This window comes from Loxodonta africana, chromosome 16, assembly GCF_030014295.1.
Source record: "Loxodonta africana isolate mLoxAfr1 chromosome 16, mLoxAfr1.hap2, whole genome shotgun sequence".
Taxonomy (NCBI): Eukaryota; Metazoa; Chordata; class Mammalia; order Proboscidea; family Elephantidae; genus Loxodonta; species Loxodonta africana.
This window is the reverse complement of record NC_087357.1, coordinates 47,547,828-47,570,579: the sequence shown is the minus strand read 5'-3', so window position 1 is coordinate 47,570,579 and position 22,752 is coordinate 47,547,828. Positions and strand designations below refer to the sequence as shown.

The window sequence follows — 22,752 nt, the reverse complement described above, 5'->3', positions numbered from 1 at the left end:
AGTAGGCTAGAAGTCCTAATTCAGGGCGCCCGCTCCAGGGGAAGGCTTTCTCTCTCTGTCAGCTCTAGGGGAGGGTCCTTATGATACATCAGTCTTCTCTTGGTCTGGGAGCATCTCAGCGCAGGAACCTCAGGTCCAAAGGACACAGTCTGCTCCCAGCGCTGCTTTCCTGGTGGCATGAGGTCCCCCTGTCTCTCTGCTCCCTTCTCTCTTTTATATCTCAAAGAGATTGGCTTAAGACACTATCTAATCTTACGTATCTCACCAATATAACTGCCACTAATCCATCTCATTTTATCATAGTGATAGGATTTGCAACACATAGGAAAATCATATGAAATGGTGGCTAATCACACAACACTGGGACACATGGCTCAGCTAAGTTAACAGGTATTTTGGGGGGGAGACACAATTCAATCCACGACAATGGCCAACCTGCTAGTCATTCAAAATATACTTACTAAGCAGGGACACTGTACTAAGGATAGAATGGTTACCATGACCTGGGCTTGTATCAAGGAGCACACAGTGTAGGGGCAAATAGAGGTACTAAACAATTAATTTCCATATTTGTGCTAGAAGCACAGGATATTGTGAGAGCACAGATGAGAGACACTGGAGCCTCCTTGAGAGGTCAGGGAAGAGTTTCCAGAGGAAATGAGCCCTGGAAATATGAAAACAGTTGAGATGAGTATAGTGTGGGAAGAAGGAGGAACGTAGCCATATAGGTCAGCATCTTTCCCTTTTTTCAGCTGAAAATATACAAAATAACAAGAAAAACGTGAAAACAAACTTGCAAACTCCATTTTCAATGAAATCTGGATTCCAAAATGTGTGACATCTGGCAGAAGCAGTGTGGAGACAAGTGTAAAGAAGAACCATAGAGTTTGTTGAGAGGACCCAGTGGTGGCAGATTTCAGAAGGCACCAGGAAAAATACACTGCCTAGAAGCAAGTAACTCACCTTGAAGTATAATAATTACATCATTTATTAAAACAACTGATGTGGGAACTGGGATGAGCATTCTGGTTGTACTTATGTATTTATTATTCAATGATGAGTAATAAAAAAGGAGCTGGCAGTGTTCTCATCATAATTATACAAGGAAAAGAAACTAAAAGTTATAAAATTAGAAAGGAGGAGGCAAAGTTAATATTTGTGGATGATATGGTTGTATACATGAAAAATTCAAAAGAAGCAACTGGAAAATACCACAATGATAAGAGAACCTAGTAGGATAGTGGAGTAAAAATTAATATACAGAAAATAAATGTCTATAAATAACAAGTTAGAACTAACACTGTAGATTATGGTAGCCACATGTGGCCACTGAGCACTTGGTATATGACTAGTCTGAAATGAGATGTGCTACAAGTATAAAATACAGACTGGATTTTGAAGACTTAATATTAAAAAAAAGAACATAAAATAGATCATTCTTAATTTTTTATATTGCTTACATTCTCACATGATAATATTTTGATATATTGGATTAAGTAAAATATGTTATTAAAACTATTTTTACCTGTTCTTTACTTTTTTAAATATGGCTACTAGAAAATTTAAAATTGCATGTATGATTTGCATTATATTTTTATTTGACAACTCTAGATTAGAAGATATAATGGAAGGAAAGACCAGATTTCCAATACCACCCAAATATATATATATGTATATACTAAAATACTAAGGCATAAATTTAATAGGAAATGTGCAAATGGGTGTTTGAGGGTCAGTAGCCTCAGCATCATAAAGACGTTAATTCTTCCTCAGGTAATTTACAAATATAAAAAAATGATAATGTTATTTTTGGATCTAGATAAGCTAATTCCAAAGTTTATATGAAAAATAAATGTGTCAGAATAGACTGGAAACCTTTGGAAAATATAAAAGAGTGATGAGAATGGAGGTCCAGGCCTACCAGATGTTAATATATATTATAAAACCACAACGATTAATGTGGTGCTGTGAATTACCTAATATGGCCCTTCTAGCCTTAGTCTTTGTGACTCACATACAAAGATTGGGTGAGGCTATAAAAATAAGGTGCATGTGGCCCACCAAGGGGATTGGACAGCTTTCTGCTAATACAGAAAAGATGCATGGAACCCCCGTCGGGGTGGGACCATGCAAACAAGGTGTTTGGAACCCTAATGAGGGCGTTGGTCAGTCTTGCCATCCTTCTAGACTTAAAAGAGACCTAATCCCAGAGCAGAAAAGGGGGACCTCATTACCATCAAGAAAGAAGAACTGGGAATGGAACAGGTCCTTTGGACCTGGGTCCCTGTGCTGAGAACCTTTTAGACCCAGAAGGAGCTATTACACCAGAAACAGAACAAGACCGTGAGAACCAATGGCAGAGAAACAGTGGCAGCAGAACCAGGAGACTGGCATGAGACTGCGTGATGGGCTTCCCAGTCCAAAGAGCAAGGTAGCTACAGTGGGTGTGCCAACCCAAAAGGCAAAAGAGTTGAGTGCTTTCGGTCAGGAGGCTTCCTAGTGGAGTGGGGTGCCTCTAGACACTTACTGACAGAGCTAAAGAGCTTTGTATCACTTGCCCAAGAAGGGCAGAGGCCAGGCACAAGTGGGGCCAAGGGCTGAGAGCCAAGAGAGGAGGCCTGTCCTGAGGGGGCCAAAAAGAGCCTGTCTTAAGGGGGTCAAGAGGAACTTGTCCTCAGGGGCGAGAGGAGTCTGTCCTCAAGGGGCTGAGAGAACTCCTGAACAGGGAAGAGATGCTGACAGAGCTGGCCTGCACTGAAGGAAGGAGACTTTGCCTCAGGGCTTTGAACTAGTTCTTCCCATTCAGTCCTGCATGGCTAAGGAAGTGACACAAGAACAGACATGAATTTTTAAAATTTCAGTGAACCAGAACCAGAACAGAAAAATTATGGGTTGAAGCCCTGCTAGAAACTTAATATCCCTCTTGGAAAACAAAGGCTGCGTACACGTTGCATAGCAACCAAATCTTTTGCCCGTCTAATTTTGTGTACAGTTGGAAACAGCATGTGCCCTGCTCAGAGATGGTGGCTGGCCAAACCAATTTGAATGTGTGTCGCTCTCCTCAGTCCTGGCAATAATCCAGTCTCATGCATCAGGCTCCTGAAAGGGTTTGCTATGCCTCTTCTGAGCCTCCCATTCCAGGGCTTTGACCCATAATTTTTCCTGTTCTGAAGTCCTTGAAGGACACAAACTGTGTTCCTTTTAAATGTTCTTTGAGTTTTGGGAACAAAAAGAGGTCTGAAGGGGCAAGATCAGGGCTGTAGGGTGGATGGGGTAAGGTTTCCCAATGAAATTTTCATAGGACAGCCCTTGCTACCCTCGAAGAATGAGCAGGCACATCGTTGTGATAGAAAAGAATTCCTTGGTGCAACTTTCCTGGCCTTTTTCCTCACCAAGGCAGTTTTCAATTTTATGAAAACTTCTTCATAATAAGCGCTCATGATCATTCTGTGTCCTTCAAGAAAATCTATCAAAGTTACCCCTTTGGAATCCCAAAAAACCATCACCATAATCTTCTGAATGGCCTTCCTTCTCTTGGCTCATCTTTGAGGTCTTTCTGACCTTCCTTAAAATGCTTGATTATCTAAAAACTGTTGTTTTATGTGGGGCAGCATTCCCATAAATTTGTTGGAAAGCTTCAGTGATTTGGAAAGATGTCCACTTGAGTTTTGTTAAAAATTTGATATTGGCCGTAACCTCAAAATCATTTTTTTCTATGGCAAAAAAAGGTATCCTTTTTTTTTTTTTTAAGGTACCCTAACGAGACAAGTGTTATTACTGAGAGACTTGTCTGCTGCCATGCACTGATCAGAGACATATTTAAACACATTTCATGTGGAATAAACCCATGCATGTATGAACTAGAATCCTCATAGCAATACTTTTTGACTTACCCTCATATATATATGACTTTAGCTTTAGGGTATGATAAAGGAGTCATTTTAAGTCACTGAGGAAAAGATGGATTATTCATTACATGATGTTACAATAATTGAGTAGTGGGACCCATAACTTACCTTATCTTGCAAAGACAAGACTCCAAACAGATCAAGGATTTAAATGTTAATGAGATAATACTAGAAGAAAACATAGAATGGCTTAACCATGGTACCACCAGGACTCCTTGTTTGTTTGAGTACCAGTTTTTAATTCTTTTGAGTATATACCTAGCAGTGGAATTATCGGAACATATGATAATTAAACAGTTTGAGGAACTGCCAAACTGTTTACCACAGCAGGGAACCATTTTACATTCCCGCCAGCAATGTACAAGGGTTCCAGTTTCTCCACATCCTCGCCAACACTTGTTCTTTTCTGTTTTTCTGATTGTAACTATTTTAGTGGACGGTACAAATGGTTAACGTGCTAGGCTGCTAAACAGAATGTTGGCGGTTCCAGCCCACCCAGAGGCACCTCAAAAGAAAGCCCTGGTCATCTACTTCAGAAAAATCAACCACTGAAAACCCTTTGGAGCACAGTTCTACTCTAACACACATGGGGTCACAATGAGTCAGAATCAACTCCACAGCGACTAGTTTTAGTGGATGTGAAATGGTGTCTCATTGTAGTTAGATTTCTTTCTGCACTGCATGTTTCATGGCAGGAGAAGACTGGGCAGAGGAAAGTCCTAGGGCTGTCTTAATAATTTTAACAATTATCATTAACTTAATTATTGTTTTTATAATTAATTGATTATTAATAACCATTTTAATTATCATTAATAATAACTTTTTTTCTTATTCTAGCTAACATTTATCAAAGGCTTAACTGTTGGCAGGCCCTGTGCTGTTTTATGTGTGTTTTCTCACTTAATCCTCCTAACAGTCCAGTAAGGCAGGGGCTGTTATTAAAACCATTTTACAAATAAAAGAACTGAGAGGTTAAGTAATTTCCTCAAGGGCATGCAACAGGCAGCTGGTCATTCTAACTCTGGTGCCCATGCTCTTAACTTTCGTTACCGTTCTGCTTCTTGAAGAGAGCATACATATATCCAGTTGGGGGAAGTGGAGGCCAAGGCAGGATTGCCTGTCTTTCTGCATCATGATTTTTATTAATATGGTTGAATTCATCTAATAGTACTAATTTGAGGGCAGTACTAATAGCACTGTTAGTACTATTAGTACTGCCCTCAAATCTGTAACTCAGCCACAATTTTGAAAACATTTCTGCCATTCTTATTACCCAATCCTACCACCTTCGCACCCATGGTCTTTCAAGACTGTCATTTCTCAATACCTGGCCCTCTTCCTTTGTCCATAATAGACACTTTAATAATTAAGCAAATTTTACAAACTGTCATGGGCATGACGGATTATTTTGAGTGAAGATACTTAATGTTTATTCAATAAATAGTAAACCCTTACAATGTTCCCGGCACTGAGGATCCAAAGACAACTGTGAATAGAGCAGCTTCTACAGAGCCCACTCCCACCCGGTGAGGGAGTCTGCCATATCAGCAAATAGCCACAATCCACATAAATTCTCTAGTATCAGTTTTTGTTGTTGTTAGGTGCAGTTGAGTTGGTTTCGACTCATAGCGACCCTATGTACAACAGAACAAAACACTGCCTGGTCCTGCACCATCCTCACAGTTCTTGCTTTGCTTGAGCCCATTGTTGCCTCCACTGTGTCAATCCATCTCATTGAAGGTCTTCCTCTTTTTCATTGACCCTCTGTTTTACCAAACAGTCCTTCTCCAGGAACTGGTCTGTCCCAATAACATGTTCAAAATACATGAGATGAAGGCTCATCGTCCTCACTTCTAAAGAGTATTCTGGTAGTACTTCTTCCAAGATGGATTTGTTGGTTCTTCTGGCAGTCCATGATATGTTCAGTATTCCTCGCCAACATCATAATTCAAAGGTGTCAGTTCTTCTTTGGTCTTCCTTATTCATTGTCCAATTTTTGTATGCATATAAGGCGATTGAAAATACCTTGGCTTAGGTCAAGTGCACCTTAGTCCTCAAAGTGACATCTTTGCTTTTTAACAGTTTAAGGAGGTCTTTTGCTAACTGCTGACCAATGCAGCACGTCATTTGATTTCTTAACTAAATTTGCCTAATCATTAAAATCACCTGAGGAATTTATTAGGCAAAAAACAAACTACAGTTTCCTGGGCTCTATCCCAAACCAACTGAATCAGAATTTCATGAGGCAAGATCCTGGGAATCTGTTAACAAGTGCCCAGGGAGAGTCATTTGATTAGGTAAGTTTGGGAGACCAGATATCAGTAGAAACAGGATACTGTGGGTCAGAGGAGGAAGCAGTTAAGTCAGTCTGTAGGTGGGAAAATTAGCCAGAGCCATAGAGTAACTGTGGAAACTCTATGGGACAGTTCTACTATGTCCTATAAGGTTGCTAAGAGTCGGAATTAACTCAACGGCATTGGGTTTGGTTTTGGTTTTTTGTCATAGAGTAAGTAAGGTTTAAGCCATACCTTAATGGATGAGTAAGCAGAAAAGTGAGAGAAAGAACATTCCAAGCAAGGAGAATGCAAGTGAAGGCTTAGAAGCACGGGAAGAGAATGGTTCATTCTAGAATGGTTTGTGCATAGCATTTGTGTGGTTCCTGGAGTTTTAAATCCAACAAGGGCAGCTGAGAAAAGAAGGTGGTGACTCCAACATAAGGTCCCTGGGTGGTGCAAACAGTTTGTGCTGGACTATGCACCCACCCAATGGCACCACAGAAGAAAGGCCTGGTGATCTACTCCATAAAGATTACAGCCAAGAAAACCCTATGGAGCAAGTCTATTCTATAACACATGGGGTCGCCATGGGTCAGAATCAACTCAATGGCAGTAGGTTTGGTTTTGGTTTTTGACCCCAATACAAAGTCTGTGGGCTTTGCCCAAAAAGCCGCAGGGACCACTGCAGGATTTTAAGTAGGACAATGTCACTCTGGTGGCAAAGAGAAAGATGGCCTGGAGGAGAGACAGGGAACCCAGTATGAAGCCTGTCAGGGAGGTTCCCACAGGCAGTTACCTAAGTAAGCATAGTGGGATGGTTTGAGCGGTACTTCCTAACTTAAATTAACAGGACTTGGTGATAGATTAATTTTTTTTTTTTTAATGAAGGTAAAAAGACCAGACTTAATGGTCTGACTGAAACTGGAGGAACCCTAGAAGACATGGCCCCTGGACTGTGTGTTAATCCAGGGCTAAAACCATTCCCGAAGTCAACTCTACAGACAAAGATTAGACTGGACTATAAGACATAAAATGATACTCATTAAGAGCGTGCTTCCTTAGTTCAAGTAGATACACGAGACTAAATGGGCAGCTCCTGCCTGAAGGCGAGATGAGAAGGCAGAAGGGGACAGGAGCTGGATGAATGGACGTGGAAAATCTGAGGTGGAAAGGAGGAGTGTGCTGACATATTACAGGGATAGCAACTAGGGCCACATAACAATGTGTGTGTAAATTTTTGTACGAGAAACTAACTTGAACTGTAAACTTTCACTCGAAGCACAATAAAAAAAAAAAAGAGGGTAAGGAGCTGTAGAGTAACTCCTGGCTTAGGTAATGGAGAGAATTGTGAATCATTGCAAGTGATGAAGACTATAGAAAGAGAGCAAGGACAGGAAGATGCATTCCACTTGGATCATGTTGAGTTTGAGTAGCTGTGGCAGACCATGCAACTAGGCATTTGGATATCTGAAGACAGAGATCTGGGAGTTCACAGCTTATCAATGGTAGACAGAGTCTCAAGAACAGGAGAGAGTCACCAAGGGGTGGACAGAAAAAGAGCAGGAGGGTGCTGATGGAACAACTATGAGAACCTTGACATCTACAGGGAGGTGAGGGAAGCGGTGTATGTGAAGGAACCTATGGAGGAGGGGCCCAAAAGGCAGAAAGAGCACTGGGAGAGAATAATATCCTGGAAGCTAAGGAAAGAGTGAGCTAGTCAGTGGGGGTCAAGCTGAAGAGTGACATTGTTTTAGGGATTATTTGGCTGCTCGTAGTTTCTGCTCCCAGTGTCTTGATTTGCCCTCTCCAGTCCAGATTCTATATGAATTTCTAGTTTAAGGGTCAACCATATAACTGACTGGGTGTCTGTTTTATACAGATTAAATTCCTAAGAACAGCTAGAAAGAAGATCAATAGAGGACTGGAATGACACTATAAACCAAGTAGACCCAATAGACATATATAGAACACTCCACCCAACAACAGCACGCCATACATTCTTCTCCAGTGCAGTATGGATCATTCTCCGGGATAAACCATATGTTAGGTCACAAAGTCAGTCTCAGTAAATTAAAAAAATTGAAAGCATACAAAGTATATTCTCTGACCACGATGGAGTGAAGTTAGAAATTAATAACAGATTAAATTCCAAAGAGAGAACCTAATAGACTGTGCCTATGCGTTGGTCCCATGTGGTCCACCCAGTGCAAGAAGTTGTGATTGGGGAGGGTAGCTGGTGAGATGAAGTCTGAAGATGTGGCTGTGCAGATTCACTATTTAGAGAGTGGAGAAAGTCAGGTAAGATAAACACTTTCTTGCCAATTATCATCATAATAGCGAATATTGATTAGAGACTGTTTTAAGCACTTTATATGTAATTCATGTAATCAGTTTCAATGTAACGATGAGCACAGGGGTCATATTTCAAGTCCTTTACTCTTAATAGTAAGGACAGTGAATTTGTTAGAAGGTACTAATCTGGCTGTTTCATGAATGCTATTTGCTTTGCTCCTCCTTAAAGAGGCAAGAGCCTTCCCTGGGCTCACAATGACTAGAGTCAGGAGACTGTGTCTTCTGATCTCTTTTCCTTTTTTTGAGTTCTCTTAGTTGAATCATCAAAGTATTATACATACAACAAGGGCTTTGAACTGTACAGGAATGGCCAAACTAAACTTATATGACTCTGTTTACCCCAGAGCATGATGAGTTGAGTGAACTTTCCTATCCTTAGGAATCCACCTCACCAGGCAGTCGAGCAGGTGAAGTTTCATTGTGCTGGAGCAGAAAATGAGCAACATTTGCACGTGGTAGTTTTTTTAATGTACTCTTCCAGAATGGTGATTTCAGGTATTTCAAGCTGAAGGACTCTTTCAGATCACAATAAAATATATTTTTTTAGCTATCTTTGGATTGTTTATGCCTATGTTATATTTGTGTGAAAGAGCCGAACAGAAGATTTCAAAGGGCAGCTTGAGAAGACAAAGTATTATAATGAAATGTGCAAAGATCAGGAGTTAGAAAACGAAAAGGGAAGAACACACTCGGCATTTCTCAAACTGAAAGAACTGAAGAAAAAATTCAAGCCTGGAGTTGCAGTATTGAAGGATTCTACTGGGAAACTATTGAACGATTCAGGAAGCATCAAAGGAAGATGAAAGGGACGCACAGAGTCACTGTACCAAAAAGAATTTGTTGCTGTTCAACCATTTCAAGAGGTAGCACATGGTCAAGAACCAATGGTACTGAAGGAAGAAGTCCAAGGTGAACTGAAGGCACTGGCAAAAACAAGGTTCCAGGAATTGACGGACTACCAATTGAGATGTTTCAAGAAACGGACGCAGCGCTGGAGGTGCTCACTCATCTATGCCAAGAAATTTGGAAGACAGCTTACCTGGCCAACTGACTGGAAGAGATCCATATTTGTGCCCACTCGAAAGAAAGGTGATTCAACAGACTACAGAAATTATTTAACAATATTATCAATATCACATACAAGTAAAATTTTGCTGAAGATCATTCAAAAACGGTTGCAGCAGTACATTGACAGCGAACTGCCAGGACTTAAAGCTGGATTCAGAAGAGAACATGGAATGACGGATATCATTGCTGATGTCAGATGGATCTTGGCTGAAAGCAGAGAATACCAGAAAGACGTTTACCTGTATTGTATTGACCATGCAAAGGCATTCGACTATGTGGATCACAACAAATTATGGATAATATTGCAAAGAATGGGAATCCCAGAACATTTAATTGTGCTTATGAGGAACCAGTACACAGACCAAAAGGCAGTGATTCGAACAGAACAAGGGGATACTGCGTGGTCTAAAGTCAGGAAAGGTGTGTGTCAGGGTTGTATCCTTTCACCATACTTTTTCAATCTGCATGCTGAACAAATAATCCGAGAAGCTGGACTATATGGAGCAGAACACGGCATCAGGACTGGAGGAAGACTCATTAACAATCTGCATTATGCAGATGACACAACCTTGCTTGCTGAAAGTAAAGAAGATTTGAAACACTTACTGATGAATGAAGATCAAAGACCACAAACTTCAGTATGGATTACACCTCAACATAAAGAAAACCAAAATCCTCAAAACTGGACCAATAAGCAACATCATGATAAACAGAAAATATTGAACTTGTCAAAGATCCACAATCAATGCCCATGGAAGCCACAGTCAAGAAATTAAATGATGTATTCCATTGGGCAAATCTTCTGCAAAAGACCTCTTTAAAGCGTTAAAAAGCAAAGATGTCACTTTGAGGACTAAGGTGCACCTGACTCCAGCCATGATATTTTCAATTTGCTCATATGCATGTGAAAGCTGGAAAATGAATAAGGAAGCTGAAGAAGAACTGATGCCTTTGAATTGTGGTATTGGCAAAACACATTGAATATACCGTGGACTGCCGGAAGAACAAATAAATTTGTCTTGGAAAAAGTAGGACCAGAATGTTCCTTAGAAGCAAGGATGACAAGACAAAGTATGCCTCACATACTTTGGACATGTTGTCAGCAGGGACCAGTCCCTGGAGAATGACATCATGCTTAGTAAAGTAGGGGGTCAGCAAAAAAAAGGAAGACCCTCTGTGAGATAGACTGACACAGTGGCTGCAACAGTGGGCTCAAGTATAACAATGATTGTGAGGATGGCATAGGACCAGGCAGTGTTTCAGTTCTATTGTACATAGGGTTGCTATGAGTCGGAGCCAGCTCAATGGCACCTAACAACAACATCTTCCGATTGTTTATGCCTATGTTATACCAGTGGAGGAAAAAATAGTAAAATATTCCATTTCAGGTTGTGCTAAGAGAATGTGCATGTGGCTGATTTTAATTTACTCAAGCCATTTATTAAATAAGTCTCCCATTTAATATTTTACCTGGAGTTAGGTGATAACTCTTACTTCAGGACTAACTGAAATGCATTGGGTTCTATCAGCTATATTGATTCTCGCAGAATATGGGCAACTCACCAGAACTATAATCACAATCATTATGCATAGTTCCTTGATATAAAGCTCAAATAATATTTTACGAAGGCGTTTTTGAATGGGAGGTTTGTTCTTTTTCGTGTTTGCACTGCCTCTTTGGCTGTGTACTGTAGTGAGGCATGTGAGAAGACTTGGCACAAGAAGTCTTTTATGAAGACTTTGGCACATAACATAACCAAATTTTGGAACATGTCCTATTATTGAGTACTGATACAAAAGCATGTGTGCTGGTGAGGACCAGAGTTTGCTTAATGATGTCCTCTTCAGTCAATCAACCAACAATATTTACTAATCATTCAACAAATATTTGCTGAACATGTAAAAAAGACCAAATATTCTACATCCGCTAGCTCTTTTTAAACCTTGTCAGCATTAGCAAGAATTATAATCCTACCATTTTGTAAGGCTTAGAGAGTTTACACTTAATTTGTTCAAGATTCTAGTGGAACCAGAATTCCAATATACTTTAAACTATCCAACCTCAAAATCTGTATTGTTCCCTTTATACTTTACTGCTACTAGCTGGATCCTGTCAGGAAATCAACATGTAGGGTTGACAAAACAAAACAAAACCATTGCCATCGAGTTGATTCCTACTCATAGCGACCCTATAAGACGGAGTAGAACTGCCCCACAGGGTTTCCAAGGCTATAAATCTTTACAGAGTAGACTGCTACATCTTTCTCCCGCCGAGTGGCTGTTGGGTTCGAACTGCTGAGCTTTCAGTAAGCAGCTGAGTGTTTAACTACCACACCACCAGGGCTCTTGTAGTGTTGACATTGAAGCCTAAAACATGGGGCTTTTTGTGGTAAACATCCTGGTAAGTCCACAGCTCTAAGTCTACAGGAAGTTTCAGGGAAAGGAATCAAGGAAGGAAGGCTAGTGAGCCCTTGGGGTTTGTGCTGGCCTGAAAAACAGGTAATATGTAGATAGGTCCAGGGCCTGGAGGAGTTAGGTCCAGGGCACGGAGGAATCTCTTCAAGGCAGGAAAACAGAAAGAGCAAATCGAATTCCAGAAACCATGAGTAGACCTGTTGCCTGGAATGGTTCTGCAACCAAGAGGCATAAGAAAAGGTAGATGGAGCCAGCTAGCGGAAGGCCTTAATTTCCAAACTAAGAAATTAGGGCTTTATCCTTTGGCTAATAGGAAGCCAGTGAAGGTTTTTAATGTAATAATAACACGATTTAAGGATGTTTTGGGAAAATTAATATGATTATCAACTGAAGGAAGAAGTGATAGAGTTGGGAACCAGTAAAAGGGTTCTTGTCCAACAGGGAAATAACACACGATGGACCCTTCACAACCTTGAGGAGATCCAGAAGGAGCAGAGTTCATGGGGGACTGTGCCCAGGAACAAGGTCTAAAGAACCGGGCCAGACAAAAAAAAGGGGGGGGGGATGTTTATTCACAGCAGCTGAGGGCATTGTAGGCAGAAGGAAACTCCAAGTCATGGTCAAGAAGACAAGCAAAGTCAGAGCTGAAGAAGCAGTTCATAACATTAGGTGGCAAGTGAAATGTGGCTGTAAATGGAAAACAAGCCATAGAAACTAGAAGGCAGGAGGACCTGGAACAAGTTCTGATGCAGAGCATGATATAGATTGATGCGACTAGTTCAGGACGAAGACTGAAAACCATTTTGAAGACCTGTTCACCACATAATGTGGCAACGGGCTGAATACTAAAGCAGAAGTCATAGAAACCACAACAGTAAGAGTCTAAGTCAAGGTGTTGACAGTGGAAACGAGAAAGAAAAAAAAAATCCTTGTCTGAGAGATATTATAAAGAAAAACTTGACAGGATTTATAGATCAATGATCTCTCATTAGAGAGGAAGGAGAGAACTATGTCCTATAAACCCTTTTAGTCATTTTAAGAGCTAGTCATGTTCCAAAGTTTAATTTGGAAATTATTTTTTGGTGGGGAGGTCTTGGAAAATTTTAATCATCTCGAACTCTTTTCCATAAGGAAACATTTTGAAAATCTCAGTCTAACATGTCAGGGAAACTGCTACCCCCAGCATAGCCATGGTCTGTACACTTCCTTATTCCTCACTGTCTTTCTATCTGCTTATCAGTACGGCTTTCAGATCCAGGTGTGAAGATTTACGAGCATCTGTAGGTATGTAAGCCTTCCGAAGGTTCCAAGGAGTAGTCAGTACACACACATGCGCTCCTAGCTTCCAGCCATGGAATTCTCCATCCTGGATCCACTCCAGGACAGGATACGATTTCAGTTTTATTTGATCCAAAAGTATTTACATTTTTGCCCTGCAATAAAACTCCATCTGATAGCTTCTCTTCCAATTTCTTGTTTCTGAAGCAAAAACAGAATAGTCCTCTTGAGGTTTTATCCCCCTCCAAAAAGTTTAAGTTTTTTTTTTCCCCTCTTTTCTCTTTATTTACTCAGAATCCAGTACAGAAAATTAAAGGCTACATTTTTCATAATAGGAGGTGTGGGGACATAGGGCTGAAAAAGGATTAATCTTGTCTCTGTTTTGGACAGACACACAGGGACTCAGAAAAGGGCACTGCTGGGTCTCATGCGTTTCCTCTGCCTCCCTCCAGGGCTGAACTCAAACCAAAATCTTATTTATAAGTATTTTAACAGGTTGTGTATGAACAATGTGGCTATGTCCACACTTGGTACCGATGTCTTGCCCGTTTATTCTTCTGTTCCATCTACTTTACCCCATGTTGTGCTTGTGAGAGGATTCCTCAAATAACTTCAAACCAAAACCAAATGCATTGTCATTGAGTCAATTCCAATTCACAATGACCCTGTAGGACACAGTAGAACTGCCCCATAGGGTTTTCAAGTAGTGGCTGGTGGATTTGAACTACTGACCTTTCTTTAGCAGCCAAGCTCTTAACCACTATACCACCAGGGCTCCCAAATAACTCCAGGTAATTTTAATTCCTTAAAGTAGAAGTAAAATAACGGCATCAGCTCTTTCGAGAAATATGACCGAAAAGAATAAAGAATCAGCAACGCAGAGGCCAAAGTGATCGTGAAATGTTTAGGTTTTCATGATGTGGTAAAATGCACTTTTTAAAATTAGACTTTATTTTTTTTTTGAACCGCTTAGATTTACAGAAGGTAGTAAAGTTCTCATATACCCCACACCTAGTTTACCCTATTACATTAAAAAAAAAAGTTAGTATAATTAACGAATCAATACTGACACATCATCATTAACTAAAGTCCATACTCTCTCCAGATTTCTTTAGTTTTTACCTAATGTCCCATTTCTGTTTCAGAATCCCATCCAAGATACCACATTATATTTAGCTGTCATGTTTCCTCTTCGCTGTGGCAGTTTCTAACTTTCTTCGTTTTTTATGACCTTGACAGTTTTGAGGAGTACTGGTCAGGTGTTTTGTAGAATGCTCCTCTACTGGATTTTGTCTGGTGTGTTTCTCATGGTTAGTTTGGGGTAAAATGCACTTTTGTTACATCAGAAGCGAGGGTGAGTTGCTGGGACTGCCCGGTCCCAGCAGTTGTAGCCGCTGATGCTGGATTCGCTCTGCCGGTTTGGGGGCGGGGGTGGGGGGCGGCGCTTCGACCTCCGCGTGTGGGCTTGCTCGGTTCTGCGTGGCATCGTGGTCGCCTGCCACCCACCCCGGCTCCTGAGTCCCCAGACGCGGACCCAGCGCCAGAGGGCGCCGAGGGGCAGCGGCGCGCTTGTGCGTCGGGAGCGAGCAGGGGCGGCGTGTGCAGCGGTGGGTCCCCTGGATAGTAGTAGCTGAAGTCTGGAGCCAGAGTACAAGCCTGGTGACTCTGTAAGCGAGTTCACCAACAGTCTGGAATCAAAGGGAAATTAGGCAAATTCCTGGGCATGTGAACAGAACCAAGACCGAAAACACAGAACATAGATGATCGTGTTCTTACAGTCGCTGAAGTATTAGAAGATTGGGAAGATTCTGTGGTCTGGGAAGGAAGGGAGAATGGTTTAAAGAAGATGCAGTCAAAGTCCTCTAGCGTCGTAAACCTGTTCTTGTAGAAAAAAAAAAAGAGATCTGGAAAAATCAAAGTTGAGTTGTTTCCTCAACCAATGAAAGCTCCATGGCCCCTCCTCTTCCATGTAGTAAGGCCACCTTGTTTGTAACCGCCACACAGATTTCTGGGTTGCCATCTAGAGTGAGGTATGGAGAATCCAAAGGACTTGTAACTCCATGTACAATCCTATGAGGAGAGAACCAAAAACCAAACCAAACTCAGTGCCATCGAGTCAATTCTGACGTATAGCAACCCTATAGGACAGAGTAGAACTGCCCCATAGAGTTTCCAAGAAGCCGCTGGCGGATTCGAACTGCCGAACCTTTGGTTAGCAGCCTAACATTTAACCACTACCCCACCAGGGTTTCCCTATGAGGAGAGAGGCTTCTTTATTTTCCTTGACAGACAGTTGAATGAAGCTTGCAAACTGAGTTGGCGGTGTAGGCCTTTCCAACAATTTTCATGTTTTTCAGATGCTTTGGAAAAACAAAAATTAGTAGTGTGAAGTATTTTAATCAGCAAAGTCATGTGGAGTTTATTTAAATGTCTTTTTTTTTTTAAACTCTTCCCTTGTTTTTGTTTTTTGTTTGTCATTTTTTCACAACATTCAAATTCTTGTCCATTGGACATCTGTATGGGATTTATTTCATAGTGGTGGCTTCTAAAAGTTAGATCAACACAGTTATGTTGCTGGCACATTCACAACATTAACCTGCTCAACAAATCCTTCTGTGATAGAAATTGGTGAAAATAATAGTTCTTGGCCTTAAAGAAAGTTTACATCTATCCTAAAACTTGTTTCATAGGATCACAATTTTAATTTGTGAATTCTAGATTTGGCCCCTTTCTGTGTTGTCCAATAACTGTTTTTGACAAATGATTTAATTTGCTCCTTTCAGGAATTTGTGAACTCATTTGTCTGAATTTTCACAACTGGTACTTTGTCACTGGCTACCTGGTATAGTTATTTCCCCTGTAACACAAGTGTACTTTAATACAATGTGTAACTGTAGAGTTGGTAAATGTTAGGGAGCTATTGTCAGCATAAAGGTCCCTGGGTGGTGCAAATGGTTTGCGTGGGACTACTAACCAAAAGGTTGGCAGTTCAGATCCATCTAGTGTCACCTTGAGAGAAAGGCCTGGAGATCTACTTCCGAAAAAAATTGCCAAAACCAAACCCAGTGCCGTCGAGTCGATTCCGACTCATAGCAACCCTATAGGACAGAGTAGAACTGCCCCATAGAGTTTCCAAGAAGCGCCTGATGGATTTGAACTACTGACCCTTTGGTTAGCAGCCATAGCACTACGCCACCAGGGTTTCCCCAAAAAGATTACAGCCAAGAAAATCCTATGGAGTTTAGTTTTAATCTGTAACACATGGGATTTCCATGAGTCAGAAGTGAGTCGATGGCAACAGGCTTGGTTTTTTTGCTTTACTGTTAACATGATAAGAAGTAAAAACATCATATGAAAATGGAATTTGATTTTGCATGCTCAGTTTACAATTCACTTTATAACCTCTCCTTATGCAGAATAGCTTAGAACCGTATTTCCCTCAATATAAACTACTTTTTAAAATATATTATCAGTTTTTGCATTTACTAACACCAGCCAGGCACCTGTCATTCCTTTTTTTCTTTTTTTATCATCAATCACATCATTGCGTAAAGAAGCAAAACTGAAAAGTAGGTAATAATTGTTGTGTACACTTTGAATTGCTTTGCATGGTCTTGTTTAATTGGTATAAGAATCTTGACCTTTTTTTTAATATTTGATTACATTGGACCTTGTCATACTCCAAGTTTAAGAAAACGTATTTGACAATATTTGATCTCTATCTAATTAAACTCTCTGAGTCTGCTTTTTAAAACAGGATATTTGTAGTTGAAGTATGCTGGGGAAGAAAAGGCATTGTTTTATTATGATGTGATCACATCTTTTGAATGAAAGAAATATTCTTCCTTCATAAGATGATCAGAATTTTATTTGATTCCAGAAACTGGACGTGAGCTAGGCATAAAAGGCCTAAAGATCTATATGAACAGTACTGGCTGGGAGGAGAGTTTGATACGAGATTATATTTGACAGGATGCCATACTGTTTTGGGGGATGGTTGGAAACCATTCCACTTTATCCTTTTTCTTAAGCCCTTCTCTAAAGCCATTCTCCATGGAGTAACACACATCTGATGCAGACTTTGCAGGTAAAGAGTAATACCTTGCTTAGTAGAATGTATGGTAGAGGAAACCAAGTTTCCCACTTGCATATCAATTTTGAAAACCTACAATATCTACTCGATGGGGATTGTTTTCTCATCATAAAGTAATTAAATGCCAGAAACAATCACCACCATAGTCAAGTAGAATGTACTGTACTTTAAAAGTTGTCTATGAAGAGCTTACTGTACTTCATTATGTTCTCTAGAAGGACTAGTTGACTCAAAGATTTGTTCTCAGGGCACCCAGGCTAATGTTTGTTTTTCATTTTTTTTTTTTTTTTTGCTGGTATTATTGCTCTGTTGGCTGTAACTGATCTCAGAACTCACCTATGTCCACATACCTGTGATCCCCTTGCAACATCAAGAATCAAACCATTGTGGCTTCACCATTTTCTGCTTGAAAAATTCTTTGTATTTAAAAAATATTTATTTCTAAGTTTAACGTAGAAAAATAAGAATGTAGAGACAAAAAGAAAAATAAATACCTAAAATTGCCAAGCCCCCAGATGATTACAATTAACGTTTTGTTCTATATTTTCTAGGCTTTTTTTTTTTTAATGTAGTGCAGTTCTACTCTGTCCTATAGGGTCTCTATGAGTCAGAATCTACTCAACAGCAATGGGTTTGGTTTTTTTTTTTTGGTTTATACATGGAAATGCATATTTTTTTTAAATGAGATTAATCTTAACAGGTTACTCTGTAACCTGTTTTCTCATTTGAACATATATCACGATATATTTTCATGTCAATAAATAAAGATGTCCATATTCACCATATGGATGGGCCATAATCTATTTAATTGATGACAATGTTGTTTCTGATTTCACAATTTTAAATAATACTGTTGTGAACATCTTTGAGTAGTGATTCCTTTTTCTATATTGTGGCATTGAGATTCTTTGAGAATTGGAGAAGATAGTAGAGAAAATCATAGTGAGGCATTGCATATTCCCAACACACCTTGAATAATTTTATTTCTGTGGAAGAATGTGAGTTAGAATATTCTAAAATTGAGAAAAAAATTAAAAGAATGAGCTTTTATCTTCTAAATATTAAAACATATTACAAAAGAATAATCAAAACCATAGGTGTCTACACTAAAAACAGAAAACTTCTTTATTAGAATACATAAGAATTCCAGAAATAAATTCAAACCATTAAAATATATTCAAAGTAATAGGGAAACGAATTATAATATAACATATATTGAGATCATTGGATATAATAATGGAAGAGAAATAAAATTTTTCCATATAACATAACATATGATATCAAAATTTCAGATGGGCCAAAAAAATTAATACATTTTAATCATGTCAAAATAGCTTCAAGTCTAAAGAGCATGTTTCGCCTAGCTATGAAATGATAAAATGGAAGACATCAAAGGCAATAGAAATATTTTCATATATGTTTAAAATAAAACGCCCTTAAATATGAATTATAATTAAGCACCTATCAAAAGAAAAGCAAGTGAACAAAAAGAATATATTAACTAATAAAAATTTATTATACAAAATATAGAAAAAAGAAGCAATATAAGTAGGCAATAGATGAGGTAATTATCCAGATTGCAGGTAATTAATATCAAAAGGAGCAAATACATGAATATCATAAGTAAATAATTACATGGAAAATGCATATTCTTATTAGCAATGATATAAATACAAATTAATCTGGGGAAAAAACAGTAAAAATTCAAACATACAAAAGTAATTAGAATATTTTCAAATAAGTGTATTGTGGCATGCTGCTAACTTGTTTTATCTTTCCGGAAAATGAACTGGCAATATGTAATGGTACCTTCAAAATGGTTGATAACTTTTGATACTCAATAATTTCACTTTGGGTTTAATACCCTGTGGTAGGCAGAAGAATGTAACTAGGTTATGTTACACAGAAAGGGAGATTTAAAGTTGCAGATGAAATTAAGGTTGCTAATCTGCTGATTTTGAGATGAGGTGATTATTCTGGGTAATCTGGGTAGGCCCAATGTAATCATTAGGATCCTCAAAAGTAGAAGGAAGCAAGAGAGAACATCAGGGTGATGCGATATGAGAAAGATTTCCATTGCTGGCTTTGAAGATGGACAAGGCCGCAAGCCAAGGAATATGGATAGCCTCTAGAACCTGGAAAAGGCGAGAAAACAGATTCTCTCCTAGAGCCTCCAGAAGGGAGTGCAGCCCTGCTGACACTTTGATTTTAGTCCAGTGAAACCCATTTTGGGCTTCTGACCTACAAAACTGCAAGATAATAAATTTGTGTTGTTTTAAGCCACTAAATTTGTAGTAACTTGTTACAGCAGCAATAGGAAAGTAATACACACCCCAAGGAAATAACCCAAAAGGAAAAAAATGCAAATTAAGTGTTTGTAATTATGAAACATTTGAAGCTACTCATGTGAAGTAATGAAAATGATGTGAAAATGATTTTTCAATTGTTTACGTTTTATGTCGTAACAAAGCCCTTAGTATATACATGATCTACCTCCTCGACCAGGAAGCGGTGGCACAGAGAGGGCCAAGATCACACAGCAGGAAACTTGGATCTGTGTCCTGCATCTGCCAGATTCGTGGGGCCTCAGCCACATCCCTGACGTCAGTGAGCAGTAGTTTTCCGATCTGTAAATGGGGCACAATGCCCAGATTTTGAGCAATAAGTGCGATAATGCATGTGAAAGTGAAGGTCTACCAAGGGCGATGATTGAGGTTGCCCTGTTCTGAAAACAGATCTTCAAATGAATCTTCAGACTGCACACTGAGGAGCGTGGAGATTGGGACCAGTTTTAATCAGCAAGAGAGCAATGAAATCCAGCCCAGCAGCAGCGAGGGCCAGGTTGAAACAGGATAGAGTGGACTTGTAATTACAGGTGAAGTGGATAGGTTTGTGGGAGGCAGGATGTGTAGAGGGAATTAAAAGGCACTTGCCCGTTTTTTATTGAAGCCATTAGACACGCCTCAAAAGACCTTTGAGCACTGGGAAGGTCACAATCTGACCCCAGGTTTCCAGCTCACTCATTCCAGTGTGGTTCCTTTCACAACACTTCACGGTGGCACACAGTGATCCCCTACCTGTCCTTCCCCTACATTGATTCTTCTGGTCATGCAGAATCAAGGCTGAGGCTCTCTGCCAGGACCTACCCCACTCCACCCTGAGTTCCATTGGCACTCTTTCTGTGCCACCAATGGGAATGAGGAGGAGGCCTGGCAGAGAGCTTTGAGAGACACAGTGCAACCTTAGGCTATGTGACAGGGCCAGAACTCTAGTGAGCTCATAAAGCTGACTTTGGTACAAAGGCCATTGCCAGTCCTGGTAACAAAGGGTCCATGACTTTGGGCAGTAGGACTAGAGTAGAAAGATTGGAGTAGAATGAGGAGGCTTCAAACTGGCGCACTTTCCAGTTGGGCTTTGGTTCAAAAATAATGATAATTGCAACAATAACAACAATAATTTTTAATACTCAGTAATTTCACTTTGGGTTATATAGTTTGGTAGGCAGAATAATATACTAATAACTCTTCACCCCATACAAAATGCTGCCCTATCTGTTGTCGGATTTGACCATGAGCCCCACCTTCCTAGACTTGCCTTAGAGTGGACCCAAATCTAGTACACTTCTAAACCTGGGTGATTAGGCCTCAAACCACCATCATTTCTGCAGGTTAGATTAAAGCCACCTGGGCCTCATCAGGTTCAATATCCTACCATGTGTCTAGTATTTTGTTTGATATTTTATATACAGTAATGATCTTAAGCTTTTCAAAAAACTCATCCCCATTTTACAGAGGGAAAAATAGAGGTTGAGAGATGTTAGTAACTTGCTGAAGATCACAGGACAATTAGGCGGTGAAGCAGTTTTTAAACCCAGGTTTGCTTGACTCCAAAGCCCACATTGATACTGCTCCTGAGCATGCTGGAGGGAGTTTTTCTGGGCCAGTGACCTAGAAGAAGGTAGAGAGATTTGTTAAAATGTCCCTTAGGGACCCAGAAAAGAAGTATACCACCAACTCTGGTTTCTGGGCCATTTCCTGCTAAGCGACAGTGTAGGATGAGGTACTGAGGACCTGTTTATACACACAGGGAGGCAGGGTGGTAGAAAGGCTGTTCAGGTATTATTTTTGTTAATATGTATTCTGTTTTCTATAGAGAGTATCCTCTTTTTGACATCCACTTTCTTTCTAAAAAAACTGAGACCAGCATATGTTCTTTCAAAGAGGGTAAAGGTTTCAGCAAGAAAGATTTTTGGCTGCCCTGCCCCTTTGCAGCTCCAATATCCTTTGAAACAACTGTGTCTATTTTCCTTTTTTTTTTTTTTTTGCCTTTGCTGAAAATCACAGGTGAATTTGAGATAAGGAGCAAAAAACAAAAGCTCAGTACCAGGTCATCCAAAAATATTTTGTTTGCTTGTGTAAGCATTGCTGTAGTGAAAGTAAATCTGTACAAATATCCACGATTAAGATGCAGCTAATAAAGACCAAAAGTTCCGAGATCAACTATTAAATATTACTATGTTAGAGGAATTCCTTCTGGTGGATTCTAAACTGTTTTTAAAAACCAAGAATATATTAGGGAGGCAATTAACAGTATTGGTTAACACAGTTCCCACAGAAGATAACCAAGGGCTGGAGTTTATTCTGGAACTCTGCCTGTACGGAGAAGAAATAGCCAAACAAGAGAAAAAAACATCTGCACAGACCAAGTTCTGCTGGGTGTTCACGTGCAACTGCTGTTCTTAGATCACTAGATTAATTTTGCCTGTTCTGGGACTTTGTATAAATGGGATCATACAGGATGTACTTTTTTGTGTAAGGCTTCTTGAACTCCACATAATGTTTTTCAGATTCATCCATGTCATTTGTATCTGCAGTCCGTTCCTTTTTCATTGCTGAGCAGTATTCCATATGAATATTCTATAGTTTTTTTTTTTTTAATCTATTTTCCTACTGATGAACACTTAACTCTTTCTAGTTTTGGACCAAATACAGTTAAGAACATTCTCATGCAAATCTTTTTGTGGACGCATTTTCATTTCTCTTGGGTAAATACCTACAGCCGCAGTTGCTGGGTCAGAGGGGAGGTATAGGCTTCATTTTATGGGAAATGCCAGGTGCTTTTCCAGGATGGTTGTACTACTTTACACCTCCACCATCAATGGATCAGAGCACATCTTTGCTGCCTTACATGTTAACAGTGGCAACTCATTTTGATTTTAATTTGCTTTTCTCTGATTAAATAACACTGAACATTTCTTCATGTGCTCACTGGCTACTTAATATCTTCCTCTGTGAAATGGCTGTTGAAATCTTTTGCCTACTTAAAAAAAACTGAGTTATTTCTCCTTTTCTTATTGAGTTGC

General features: G+C 39.7%; 1 protein-coding gene and 1 pseudogene across 1 annotated transcript in view; both read left to right on the top strand.

Annotated features, from left to right (window-relative positions):
* Nucleotides 1–22,752, top strand: part of PAPSS2 (3'-phosphoadenosine 5'-phosphosulfate synthase 2) — a 134,892-nt gene that overhangs the window by 57,372 nt on the left and 54,768 nt on the right. The gene's annotated exons all lie outside the window — the stretch shown is intronic.
* LOC111750361 (diphosphoinositol polyphosphate phosphohydrolase NUDT4B-like) lies at nucleotides 14,695–17,661 on the top strand (annotated as a pseudogene).